The sequence below is a fragment of the Rattus norvegicus genome, chromosome 6 (genome assembly GCF_036323735.1).
Source record: "Rattus norvegicus strain BN/NHsdMcwi chromosome 6, GRCr8, whole genome shotgun sequence".
Taxonomy (NCBI): domain Eukaryota; kingdom Metazoa; phylum Chordata; class Mammalia; order Rodentia; family Muridae; genus Rattus; species Rattus norvegicus.
This window is the reverse complement of record NC_086024.1, coordinates 42,207,560-42,213,559: the sequence shown is the minus strand read 5'-3', so window position 1 is coordinate 42,213,559 and position 6,000 is coordinate 42,207,560.

Below are 6,000 nucleotides of genomic sequence, written 5' to 3'. Positions count from 1 at the left end.
AATTAGCCAGCACAAAGCTTTCACACGTTTGTTCAATCTTGCAGTCGCCTTTCACTGGAGGATAGTTTGATCTCCCCCATGCAGAAACAATGCTTTGAGCATGGAGCCTTCTATTTGGAATGGAACATAAATGGATTTGCTAGCACCGAGGCATAATTGGGGAAAGGCTGACACATAGCAATGAAATGTCATATGCTAATAGGAGCTCCCCGAGGGACAGTGTATTGAAATCAGATTTCAAAGGAAAGGGCCTATGCTGCACAATTAGCAAAGACTGATCAATTTCTAAATATTATCTTCTCCCAAAGTAAATATCAGAATCTCAATCATGTATTTTTCCCAAATTCCTGGAGCATTCAAATTAGACAAATCAATCCGGGGAGTTCTGATTGACTGCCAACATTATGTTGGGCACTGTGTTGGGAGCTAAAAATACCATATGTTATGATCCTGAGCTCAGAGACCAACAAACAGTGATTGAGAAAACAAAGCATTCACAGTGTGTGAGAGACACTAATTCTGACATCTGGGCACAGCGCTGAGGATGCAAAGAGAACAGCCATTCTGAATACTTGTGCATAATTTCCAACCCCCCACTACCACACTGGGCATGGTACAATTGGATTGGCCTGGAGATATTTTACTTTGTTGCCTGAAACCATGGGCAGCTGCTTTCCTCACCTTTCTCTCCACCCAGAAATGCTTTTCCCAACTTGGAATGCAATGCCCCACTCCATGAATCTGCTTTGCACCCATGGGTTTTCCTATCCCTTCAAGAAGATATATCCTAGACTGATTTCTATTGTAGTAATATTCATGACCAAAAGCAACTTGCAGAGGAAGGGGTTCATTTCACCTTCTAGGTCCCTGTCAGTCCATCAGGAAGGATAGTCAGGAAAAGAACTTGAAGCAGGAACCTACCTGGAAGCAGGAACCAAAGCAGAGGCCATGGAGGGATGCTTCTTACTGATTTGTTACTCAGCCTGCTTTGTTATACAACCCAGGAGCACTTTCGCAGGGATGGCGCTGCCCACAGTGGACAAGAACTTTCGATATCAATCATTAATTGAGAAAATGCCCCTATAGACTTTCCCTACAGGCCAATGTGATGGAGGCATTTTCTCAGTTGAACTTCTTCCCAGATGAGTTTAACTTATGTCAGGTTGACAAAACAAAAAACAAAAACTAACCAGGAAAACTATGGGCTATTTCTTGAAGATTTATTCTGAAGCTGACTTCAACTTTCACTGTATCATCTGCTTTAGCTCTGGGAATCCTCATGGAAAGACTCTAAGCCAGGTGACTTTGATACAGTTGCAGAGGCCCTGAAGCTTAGAAATGGCTTTGCCAGCACAGCTCCTCTAGAAAACCAGATGCTCCACCCCAAAGCCCAGGTATTTGCAACTCCGTAGTAGCTTAAGCCACAAGCCCTTCTCAGGGGAGGTGCAGGTTCAGTGACACAGAAATGAGAATGAAGCCCCAGTGGAGTGGAGGTGGAGGTTATATAAAGGTATTTGTAAATAAAAAATTAATATCTTTAAGATACCCATCATGATGAAATCATTCCCATGATCATGTTAGTTAGCATAGCTGTCATCTCTGTGTGCACATGGTAGGAGTGTCATTTAAGATATAAATTGGTAAATTTCAAGGGCATAAAAAAAATAACAGCATTGTATTCATGATGACTACACCATAACTGACACCCCCAAAGTGTATCCATCCTATAACTGAGAGTTTGTGTTTAGCCACATATGCCTTTTCCTACCCACTCACACCTCAGCCCATAGAAACCGGAAATTCCGAAATTTGTTTACTATCGTATTTGTGAGATTGTATTGTTAGCCTTTCTCTTTCTGACTTATTTTGCTTGACCGAAGATTATTGCCAAGTCTCCAATATACAAACAATCTCCTGAAGCAAATACAAACCAGACTTCTCTGGGCCTTCTTCTAGACTATGCTCCCAGCCTTAGCACAGCCTAAGCTACCCTACACTTGACACCAGCCAGCTCAGTCTTAATGTCTAATCCACTTTTCCTGCCTCCATTCTGACATTTAAATCCAATGAACCTTGTTAAAACTGTTCAGTATGAACACACATACCGTTTATATCCCCGTTAATAATTTTCCATTTATAATAGTTTTAGGGTCTACTTGCAATTTTAATGGGTTCCAGAACAATTTTCTTTACTATAGGTATCTACATTTCTGTGTCTATGTACCCAGGGACATTTACATGTACACGCATAGCCACATATCGAAATACACAGAAACAATTTCCTAGTTCAATCTAGCACACAGGTGTCATTCCGACCTCCTGTCACTTGTCTGGCTTCTTTCTCTAGCAGAGAGAGACCTTCCTCCCATGACTTATAGTTTAAGAGTACTATCCCAGTTTGCATCTTTCTTGCTGTAACAAAACACTGACCAAAAGCAACTTGGGAGAAAAACAGGCTTGTTTTTGACTTACAGGTAAAAGTCATCATTTAGGCCAGTGGTTCTCAACCTGAAGGTCTCAACCCTTTGGGGATTCTATATCAGATATCCTGTATATAAGGTATTTACATTATAGTTCAAAACAGTAGAAAGATCACAGTTATGAACTAGCAACAAAATGATTTTATGGCTGGGGTCACCACCACATGGGGTACTGTTACATGAGGTATATTAGGAAAGCTGAGAACCACTGATCTCAGGAGCTTGAAGCAGAGGCCGTAGAGGAACGGCTGACTTGCTTGCCTCCAGGCTCACATTTATTTATTACCTTCTTTTTTATGGAGTCCAGGCCTACCTGCTTAGGGGAGTGTACAGGCTGGTTTTTTGTGTCAACTTGACACAAGCCAGAGTCATAAGAGAGAAAGGAGCCTTAGTTGAGGATATGTCTCCACAAGATTCAGCTGTAAGTCATTTTCTCAATTAGTGAAAAGTGGAGGAGTTCCCACCCTACTGTGGGTGGCGTCATCCCTGGTCTGGTGGTCTTGAGTTCTATAAGAAAGCAGGCTGAACCCAATTAGACAAGATGGATGAAGCAAAGAAGTGCAGGCCGACAGGAGCCGGATGTAGATCTCTCCCGAGAGACACAGCCAGAATACAGCAAATACAGAGGCGAATGCCAGCAGCAAACCACTGAACTGAGAACGGGACCCCGTTGGAGGAATCAGAGAAAGAACTGGAAAGCTTGAAGGGGCTCGAGACCCCTTATGAACAACAATGCCAACCAACCAGAGCTTCCAGGGACTAAGCCACTACCTAAAGACTATAAATGGACTGACCCTGGACTCTGACCTCATAGGTAGCAATGAATATCCTAGTAAGATCATCAGTGTAAGGGGAAGCCCTGGGTCCTGCTAAGACTGAACCCCCAGTGAATGTGATTGTTGGGGGAGGGCACCAATGGAGGGAGGATGGGGAGGGGAGCATCCATAAAGAAGGGAAGGGGGAGGGGTTAGGGGGACGTTGGCCCGTAAACCGAGAAAGGGAATAACACTCGAAATGTAAATAAGAAATACTCAAGTTTAAAAAAAAAAAAAAGAAAGTGTTCCGTGAAGCACAATGATAAAGATCTCATAATAAAGCCAAATGACACAGATGAAAAAAAAAAAAAAAAAGAAAGAAAACAGGCTGAGTGAGCCAGAGGAAGCAACCAGTGAGCTGCATCACTCCATGGCCTCCGGACCAGCTCCTGCCTCCAGGTTCCTGCCCTGCCCTGTTAAAGCTATCATCTAGGCCAGTGGTTCTTGACCTGAAGATCTAGACCCCTTTGGGGATTTTATATCAGATACTCTGTATATAAGATATTTACATTGTAGTTCAAAACAGTAGCAAGAGCACAGTTATGAAGTAGCAACAAAATAATTTTATGGCTGAGGGTCACTACAACATGGGGTAGTGTTACATTGGGTATATTAGGAAGGCTGAGAACCTGTCTTGACTTCCTTTGGTGTTGAACAGCGATGTGGAAGTGTAAGCAGAATATATCCTTTCCTTCCTAACTTGCTTTTTTGGTCATCGTGTTTCATTACAGCAAAAGAGACCCTAAGACAAGGGTGTACCAAACACAGTGAGCTGGGTCCTCTTATATCAATTGGCAGTCAAGAAAGTGTCCCCACAGACATGCCCATGGGCCAGTCTGATGGAAGCAATACTTCAACTGAGACTCCCTCTCCCAAGCTATGTCAAGTTAATAACCACAGTTAGCCATCTCTGGTGCTTATTTGCTTAAGCCCAGTATACACATCGCTCCTTGTGAGAATGAAAAGTATCCCTCAGAGGCACAGTGAGAAGGCATTTCTGTCCTGTCTTTTCTACAATTCAGCAGGTGTTGATAAGCTTTCTGAATTCAGCTGCTTTATTCCCCCAACTCCTTACCTGGTTCCTTATATCAGGTCAGACACTGTATTACGATTAGAATCCTTCCTGTCCATCTCTATTCAAGCGCAGGACCCACTAACCTGCTTTGTTGGGCTCAGAGTAAGATCCTCCCATCCTCCAGGAGCAACATTCCACAACACTCTCTTCCTCTAGCTACAGTGAGGACCTTCACCTGTGCTGTGTGGGAAAATGCCAGTACACAGCCTCGAAGATCTGCACTGATCTGCGACTGAGATATGGGAGGTAGAGTAGCAGTATTTTGTCTTTCAAAACCACTCCTGTCTCCTCATCGTGTCTGTCACCGTGGCACTCAGGGAATCTGTACAAAAGCCTTTCAGCAACTCTAGGGGCTTCTTCTTGTCCCCTCATCCCACACTCAAGCTTCGTCGGTTTATTAGGCCTTCTTATCTGAACCCCTGAGTGAACAGGAACTGTCTCTCCATGGATTTTCCTCTGGTCCCTATTCCTGAAGAATATGAGGGCTTCAGAGACAGTCATGGATTTGAACTAGGCCCAGCTTTTTTCATCATTGAGGTTCTGCTCCTTCCGCATTCTTGATGAGGCTCAGTTCAGAATATTTTTACAGCTAATGTCTATTTTAGATCTTGAAGCTTAATTTGAATGGGCTAAAAACTCAACTGAAATGTCCTGATGAAATTCACATAAATCCTAAACCTTATTTTTAAAAGTCAGATCATAATCTAACACCACAAAACGCCTTAACCACTGTCTATGGATAGTTATAGAATTTAAAGGGGCTGTCATATAAGTCCCACACATCCTAAGCACAGCTTTACTCTTTGGGTTCCTGCAATACTTATAATGAGGATAATTTGAAGGGAAACAGAAAGAAAGATCCCCTTCTGGAGCCACAAGAAGTGATGTGGAAATGGGAAGATATTCTATTTTTATTACACTTATTTTCCCCACTTTAATACGGAACATGGTTTATTTTAGTTAGATGTACAGAAGTGACTCTGAGTGAGCTCAGGCAAGGGTGAAAGTCATTTTCTCACTAACTTGCTGCTGACTACAGTGTGGAGTGTGGAAAGACGGAGCCCGACTAATGACCAGCTCTGCACTGGAGCACTGAGGTGTCCCCACCAGTCCCCCAGACATGCTCTGCAGGGATAGAAATACTCCACCATGGCACTAGGAGTGAGCTGGTGCAGCACTGGCTCCCCTTCTCATTGCTGAAAACCAGCAGCAGCCTTGGTCCCAAGTCAATCACAACTTCCTTTTCCATCCCAGATCTGACTAAGGGTGATTCAGCTCATGAGCCAGGTACAGTCACCAAATGACCAGGCTGTGACCTCTTCAGACTTGCCATTGTGTTCCAACACGATGGCCATTTCCTCGTTTCGGAGGCAAGCCTCCTCCAAGGGACTTATTCTGGTTTGGATCTGAAATGTCTCCCAGAGGAGTGAGTCAGATCTCTGGGTGTAAATGAGTTCCCATAAGAATGGGTGGCTTGAAACTATTTTTAGCATTCTCGGAAGACTCTCTCCGGCATCCTTCCAAACAGGTGTGTGTTCTGCTTGTGGTCGGTCTGCTTTCTACTCCTCAGCCTGCTGTGACACAGCGAAGGGGGCTCTGGCCGGAGGGTGTGCTGTTTAAGTCAAATAAG